This window comes from Macrotis lagotis, chromosome 4 (genome assembly GCF_037893015.1).
Source record: "Macrotis lagotis isolate mMagLag1 chromosome 4, bilby.v1.9.chrom.fasta, whole genome shotgun sequence".
NCBI lineage: Eukaryota > Metazoa > Chordata > Mammalia > Peramelemorphia > Peramelidae > Macrotis > Macrotis lagotis.
The window spans coordinates 26,058,179-26,066,826 of NC_133661.1; positions in this window are offsets into that span (position 1 = coordinate 26,058,179).

Consider the following 8,648-nt stretch of genomic DNA (forward strand, 5'->3'; position numbering starts at 1 on the left):
CTGACCTATTAATCTAAATGACTATATTTCTGAGATTAATTGTGTAGGAAGCTTTTAAGGCACAAGGAGGACTGGAACTTTGAGTTGTGTATTTAACTTTTTTATGAGTTGTCCTTTTCTATTGTAATGTAAAGAATATTTATGAGCAAGAGAAAATACTACTCTGAGTACCATAGCATGATCATTTTAAGAAAGAATGAAAAATAAAATCAGAATCTACTCCTAAAAAGCAATTATTATACATGTCTGTTACCACACTAACCAAAGGCATACATAATAGAACTAGGCTAATTAATAATAAGTATTTTGAGACACAATACATTTAGAGTCTCAAGGCAACTAAAGAAAAAACATGGTTGTAATGAATAAAGAATAGAATTTCTTTACTCTTGAATAGATATATTGATTCTACTTATGCAAAAATCACAACAAATCTTATTAAACATTTACTATGTTTCAGACATTATGCTGTTTGTATGATAATTAGAAAGGTAAAAGTCATACAGCAACTGTCCTCAAATCTAGACAGAAGAGAAAGAAAAAATGAATAGATACATATAAGGAAAAATTGATACAAGGTGATTTTTGAGGAAATACAATTATAACTGAGTGGATCAGGGCTTTTGAGTGACTGAGGCAGCAGGAGGAGATTGTTCTCTCTATCTTCAAACATATATATTTGTTATATGTCCATTCATGTATATGTTTATGAAGATTATCAGAGATTTTGAATGCTGGAGAAAAGGAGATATATGTGTAAATATAAATACATGAATACACATATTATTTAAATATATATATATACATTATATATATACCATATATGAGACAGTGACAGATAAGTAAATAATTATTTTGCTTAATTGAGTAAAAAAAGAAATTGCAAATAATTTTATAGTTTTGCAAATCTTTTTTTTAAATTCATTTTATTTTTTGTTGATAAAACTTACATTATTAAAAAATAAAAATGACAGGAAAGAAATATATCTAAGGATCATTCAAGCAGGTTGACTCAGACTTCAAAGACCCAGCAGCATTAGGGTTACTTGGTGTGAATAAGAATTCTACAAAAATAGTGACTTGAGGTACTAGAAGTCACTAAAGAGGAAATGGAAGAGATATAAATAAGATGTTTTAATGAAATAGCCAAGACAATAGTAGAATAATGATATTGGTAGGGCTGACCAACTGTGTATTATTATAGGTCAGAGATATTTCTTCTGAGATTCAAATGTTCGTTCCTTTTTCAATATTATTTTTATCCCCTTTGTCTTTGTTTGCAAGTGCAAATCGCTGCTGTCTTTTACAAATTGAAATTGTAGAAGTAGAATTTTTGTTAGACAAATGAATATTATGATTCAAAATAAAGTTTGCAATGAACACGAGACCATATTTATTGTGTTTTCTTATTTGAAATTCACAAGGGGATGTTGAATGTCTCTGCACATCAACATGGAAAAGTTCCATAACATCTGCTACTAATTCCTGCCAGCTGAAAGTGATAATGATGATGAATATTTTTGTTGATGATGCTGATATATGGGCCTAACTAAATTAACTTGCAGACTATGGGTATCTAATTGAAAATACACAAATTGCAACATCACCAGGTTGACTCTGTGCTCAGCTACACTTGACTTTTTCCATATGTTTAAGAATTTGTGAATTATATTTTTAAAGAAAATTGAGGTACAAAGGGGTAACAGAAGGTGATGAATCCAATCGACTTTAATAAATATTGATTAAGAAATACTATATGAATAGCCCTGCACTAGATGCTAGGATGAAATATAATCTAAATAAAGTAATAACCCCTGTATTGTTATGCAGAAAGAGTTAGTTCTGAAGCTGAAGTCAGAGGAGGACTACTATTTATGACCTAAATGACTCTGGGCATAATATTTTTTGCAGGGGAGGGTGAGGATGGCTCATTTTTTTTTCATCTGGAAATCAAAGATTTGATCTAAATTGTTTGCACTATACCTCCTGGTAATAAGTCTGTGATCCTCTGATCTATAAAACTATGGTACTAAAAGAACTTAATTTCAAGAAATAGAGAGTATTTACAATAGAGAAGATCAGGAACAAAATCCTGAAGGAGACAGTAACAAAGTTTGACTCTGAAGGAAGCTCAGGCTATGGAGAAGCAGAGGTGATTTTGAATTTCCTTACAGATTTGGAGAAATGCATATGCAAATTGATGGTGGCAAACTGAAAAATGCCTCCTAAAGGGAATTGTTTATAGACCATTGTCAATAATCATAGCAAAATAAGGAGATGTGGAACATTTGTTCAGCCTTCAGTTCACTGGACTGATAAACAGTTGTTTTCAGTATTGATGAATCAGCCAGGGAGCTTTTTATTCTCCCACTGCATATTGCCTAAGTCTAATAGGAAAGGTCAAAAAGATTCAATGAACACACACACACACACACACACACACACACACGCACACACACACGCACACACACACAACTATAATTCCCATTATATTAAAAATGAGTTCCTGCCAGGTCTTTCTTCAAAAACCTAATATTAAAAAATTCATTAGTTACTTTACAGAGACTCCCTGAGTGAAGATGCTCATTAGCATCAAATGTCTAACTGATGCCATCTTGAAGCTTTGTCATTCTTTCAGGAAACATGGAAAAATTTACCTTTTCATGTGAAATTGTGAGCTACAGACTAAAAAGGACAAAACTGATTCCATGTATTTTCATTTGAAAGAATTTGCAAGTCTTAATTTTTTTTACTTATTTTCAATTAAAATAAATTGGGCTTCTTTTGCTTGCCTAATAACTTAATAACAATAATTAAAAAACAATTCACAGCTAGAGAATTAATTCCCTTACATAATTTATTTTGTCTTTATGTATTTCAAAAGGTTTTGATTCCAAACCCTGTGATTTATTACCTACCAATTTTACAATTATTAAATTTCAATTAACTAGATATTTGAGTTTACTTTAGAGGTAACTAATGAACTATGGTAATAACTAGATTCTACAACCATTTCTCAAAGTATTTAATTGTGTATAATAAACAGAAATAAAAAGATATTCAAGGTTGCACTCCATTGTGGTCCTATGATCCTATACAGAATCAAATCATTGTAAAGAGTGTAGGGAAGAATGATCTGTGAAACACAGAACTTCTTATCCATCTAAAGAATCACTCAGTTTACTTTGCCCTCTTATCATTCTGGATTATGTGACTATCATTTCTCTTTTGAGTCTGGTTCATTTTCTCCTGAGTAATTAGTTTTTACTTGTATCTAATCAAGTTTCTTGCTACTTATAACCAAGGATTCATTCCTCCCTTGTTTTCCCCAACTTTCTTTTTTTTAGATTATTTATTTTCATCCATTTGTACATGCATATTTCTAAGTTACAAAATTTCCCTCCACCCTCCATTCCCACTCACCCCCACCTCCCAGCAGGGAACAGTCAAGTTAGCTTTTTACATACATATTTTGTCAAATTAGCAATTTTTGGAATGAGGAATTAGGATTAAGGGAAAGAGATGCATGAGATAATTTTTATAAAGTGTTCATCAGATTTGGAAGGGTTGTTTTATTTTCTCCAAATTTCTCTTTAATTTCTAACTTTATTTTTCAGGTATCTTCTTGCAAGATACATGCATACAAATAAGTAATAAAAAATACACATAGTAAAATCTAAATAATCAAAGCACAAATGGGTCTGAGATATGATTCCTTTGGTTGCTCCTATCAAAATATTGATTGTAGCACATTCTTGTCTGCCTATATTGTATGACTCTTTTCTGTGAATTTCTTTAAGTTAACCACAGGGGACTCATCAATTGTTCCAGAATTTTGCTAAATTTCAGAAATGAAGAGGATATTGAAGTAGCAAACTATAAAAAACATAATAGAGTAGAAAACAACCCAAGCTCTGTTATTAATATTTTTCAAGGTGAAGGAACTAGGCACAATGGGTGAAAATTGCAAAGAAGCAAATTATTCTTTAATGTCTAATAAAATCCATTTGTAACATCAGGTTTTAAAGGCTGAAAAAATTTCCATTTGCAAATCCATACCCTCTTCAAACAGAACTTTCCCTTGCAATAAAGCAAAATAAGGAAGCAAAACTATTTAATAAAGAGACAATGTCTGGTAATGCAAACAATAGTTTATGTTGGTATTCCCTACTTCTCTGGGCTGTGGGAAGACATAGATGTTATTGTCTCTTCTCAGAAATCTCTTGGTTTTTCTGCACTTCAGAGATCAACTTGAATTCAGTAAACTTTCTGTTACACTGTTTTGATCCTTGTGTTTGTTCTATTGTTTTTCTTCTGCCTTAGTTCATATTAAATTTCCCCTCTCTTTAAATTTCTATTATTTGGCATCTCAGATAATTGAAAGAAGGAAAGAAAGAAGAAAAGGAAGGAAAAAAGTGAACAAGCTTTTTAATGCTAAGGCACTATGCTAGGTATTCTCTCATTTGATCCTCAAAACAAAACTGGGCTGCCAGTGTTATTAGTTCCATTTTATAGATGAGGAAAATGAGGTAGCCAGAGATTACATGAATTGCCTAGGGTTACACAGCTAGAAAGTGTGTCACAATTTGAATTCAGATCTTTCTGCCAAGTTTTCTGCTGTGTCACCTAACTACACAATAATATTGCAGAACCCTGTAAATTGAGGGGATTGTCTGGACATGTGTTCATGGGAGTTCTCTCCTTCCTTCCTTCTCAGAGGGATACTCTCTCTCTTAACTCTTCCCTCTCCCTCTCTTAGAGAGGCATGGGGTTCTTTTCAAACAACAATAGTCTTCATTGATGTCTGCCAAGGAAAAGTGAATTATGAACAGCTACAACTTTGATGACTTTGTTATTGTTCTGTAATCATTTCAGTCATATCTGACTGTAATTTTATTTGGGTTTTCTTGGTAAAGATATGAGTGGATTGAAATTGCCTTCTCATGCTAATTTTCTAAACGAGAAAATTGAGTTAAACTGTGTTAAGTGACTTGCCCAGAGTCATACAGCTCTTAAGTGTCTGAGACCAGATTTTGGGACTTAACCAATTCTGGAGTTACTGACTTGTATCTATTGTGATATATACTCTAAAAAAAGAAAAGGATCTCTCTCTCTCTTCTCTCTCTCTCTCTCTCTCTCCTCTCTCTCTCTCTCTCTCTCTCTCACACACACACACACACACACACACACACACTCAAAGTTCATATTGCCTTTAGAGTCAATTTGCCTTTTAAAACCCTTCATAACCTCCATCTTACTTTTCAATCTTCTCACACCTCAGTCATTGATTCAGTGACACTGATCTCCAGGTTGCAAGGCACTTCCTCTCTATATTCTGGTCATTTTCTCTAGCTATTCATCATTACTAGAATGCTCTCCCCGCCTCTACTCGGATTACTGATCTTCATGGTTTCCTTTCAGTCCTAACTCAAATCTCACATTGTGTATGAAGCCTTCCTCAAACACCCTTAATTCTAGTATTAATGATTTCCTATTTATCTTGTTGCCTCCTCCATGAGAATGTAATCTTCTTGAGGGTAGGGAGTGTCTTTAGCCTTTTATGACCCATTACTAGGACAATTCTTCTCATGCAGTAGGCACTTTATAAATATTGATTGAATTGATTGATTGAATTTTTTCCTCAGATACTAGCAATGAAATCTTGGATAAGTAACTTAAACCCCCTTTGTCTCAGTATCCTTTTATGCAAATTGGATATAATAATAGCATTTCTCAAGGTTATCATGAGGGTTAAATGAAAAATAGATATAAAGTCCTTTGCAAATCTTTAAGTATTATTTAAAAGATAGTTATTACTATCATGTTCATTATCATCTTTAGGATTCCCAAGTAAAGAGTAAGAAATGTTCAGTGTCTTTTCTTTCACAATATGAAATTGAAATTCAGAATAATTGGACCACTTCACAGCTGCACCAGAAATAACTCAATGTCTATCTTCCCAGAAGTGCATCAGAATGAGTTATTACCATTCTTTGTCATCTTTGTCTTTTTTGTGAGTTGTGAGGTGAAATTATAAAATTGTTTATTTTGTATATCTTAATATTTTGATTTAGAGAATGTTTTGTATAGTCATTTATGTGTGTATCTTGATTACTTAATTCTCAAGTATTTTATGTATTCTCTAATTTTTTAAATGAAATTTATTTTATGGTGCTTTCTCTGATGTTTTGTTAGTACTTTATGGTAATTTTGATTGTTTGGAGACTTTATTTTGCATATTACTATCTCAATAAATCTATTCATTTATCTTACTAACATTTACTTATGATATTTTTATCTTTTTCTGGTGAGTCATCAAGGCATGTTCAAATCAGAATAGTTCATGTCTTATTTCATTTGCTATTTTGTGCTATGTCTACTCTAGATCTATACCAAAGAGGAGTCATTCTTTTTTTATCCCTGCTTATACCTGGAAATGTTCTGGTTTTCTTCATTTTAAATGGTATTATTTATTGATTTCAAATAATACTTTATATCACATTAAATCAGAGCTCTTATAACTATGTTTGAAAAATTAGCATAAATCAATGCTATGCTTTTTTCACATTATTAAAATCATCATGTAGATTTTTTTAAATATGTTGTTTATATAGTACATGCTTTGTAGTTGCTCTCCAGCTCACTGGTAGACTGCAACTCCAGAAGATGACTATTTTGCCTTTCAGAGCTCAAGGGATAGCTCCAAGAGTTTGAGGGAAGAAATGTTCTTAGTTTCTAATACTTTGGTTCTTGATGCTTTTCTCATTGATTTTCAGTTGAAATTGATTAAATAGCAAAAGTTAATTAGCTTTTAGTAAGGCTATTAATCAAGATAGTATAATAAAAAATTGGTATAATTTGATTATTCCTTAAAAAATTAACCCAACATGTTATGCATTTAGAAGATGGCTCCAGTGCAAAAGTGACTCAACTCCCAACTCCTAGAAATATTTTAAGTGGAAATCATTTCTCCACTTTAGGAGGTCCACATGAAATTCCTTTGGATAATGTTCACATACTACTGGCATCCTTAAACTGCCTTTCCTTTTGGTTCCCAAAGCAGATATTATAATAGATGGATGATTTTTGTGAAGATAATGTGAGGATGTTAGTAAGAAGTTTAAGACCTTCAGTCCTTTAAAATTCATAGGGTCATCCTCTGATCAAGGAGAAGAGAAGAGAGTGAGGCTCTTCTCCTTCCTTACAAGAGATTCCCTCTGAACAGACTGACTGGAGCTGTGCTCTATAGCCTGCCCTGCTACTTAGAGTTTGGAACCTCAAATAGTTTAGCATTTTTTTTAAGTTCCACAAGTAAGGATTTGGTCTTCCCAACCAATCCTAGGAACCTCCAGAGTAGGTTAACTTAATTTCATCTGATTGTTAAAGGCATTCTATTCTTTCCCAATTTATAGTTCCTTTGCACTTAGAACATGGTCCCTCTGTTTATTAAATGGTTCAAGAAATGTATTTTGATATGATGAGTATAGCATAGAGTACCATCTTGGTTACTTCAATTATGGTGGGCTGAGTTATTGATTGAGTTAATCTATTCCACCCTTGAAGTTATAAGATTAATTATGAGGTTTTCCAGGGTTATTTTGTGTTACCCTTACATTTCTGGCTTGGATCAGGATCATTCTTATTGAATTATTTTTGTGGACATTTTACTGAAAATTCCTTGCAAGAATTTTAATTGCTTTCTTTGAAAATCAACATTCCTTGGTGACATTCGTCAACAGTATTTTTTCTTCACTGTCTCTCCTTTTTTTGGTAGCAGAATTATATTGCTATCATAGAATCACTTTGGCAGAGTGCCATTTCTCTCTTTTTTTCAACATTCATTAGTGAAATTTGTCTGTAAGGAAACTCTTGATCAGTATAGCAAGATGATGACCTTACAAATTTAAATGAGCTTTTCTTCTCTACCAAAGAAACATAATCTTCAAATGTAGAGAAAATAACTATAATAGGAAATGAAAACTCAATCAATTAATCAGCAATCATGCATTAAAAGTCTGCTGCTTATCAAGCAGAGGAATCACTCCTGTATTCAGAGATTGAACAAACATAAGGATATTTTACCTGCATCTAGAATATTAGAAGTCGATCATATTTAATCCAGTATCACACTGGTGTGTGATGATCAGTATAGTCAAAAATCTGGTGCGAGTTATAGTACGACACAAAAGAAAGTATGAAAAATTGACTTGCTTACAAGGGTTTATTGTTGTTCAGCTATTTCAATAATGTCTGGCCTCATTTAGGATTTCCTTTCAGAGACAATGGAATGATTTGCCATTTTCTTCTCCAACTTATTTGACAGATCAGGAAACTGGGGCAAAGAGGGTGAAGGAACCTGCCCAGGGTCACACTGTCAAAATCAGAACTCAGGTCTTTATGACTCTAGCCCCTGAACTCTATCCTTGGGGCCACCTAGATGCCTTTTACAGTGACAATACATGACATTACATTAGTGCATGTTTAGAGAGGGATGCCAGTTTGAGGTTCATGTGGCATATCTGCATCTCCCCTGGGATCTTGTTGATTCCCTGTCAACTTTTGTACTGTTTAGGAGCCAGAACACAGAATATATCCTAAAAGCAAATCTGAGTGATTATGTTATGCTCAGCCAATTCAAGCTCCCAGTC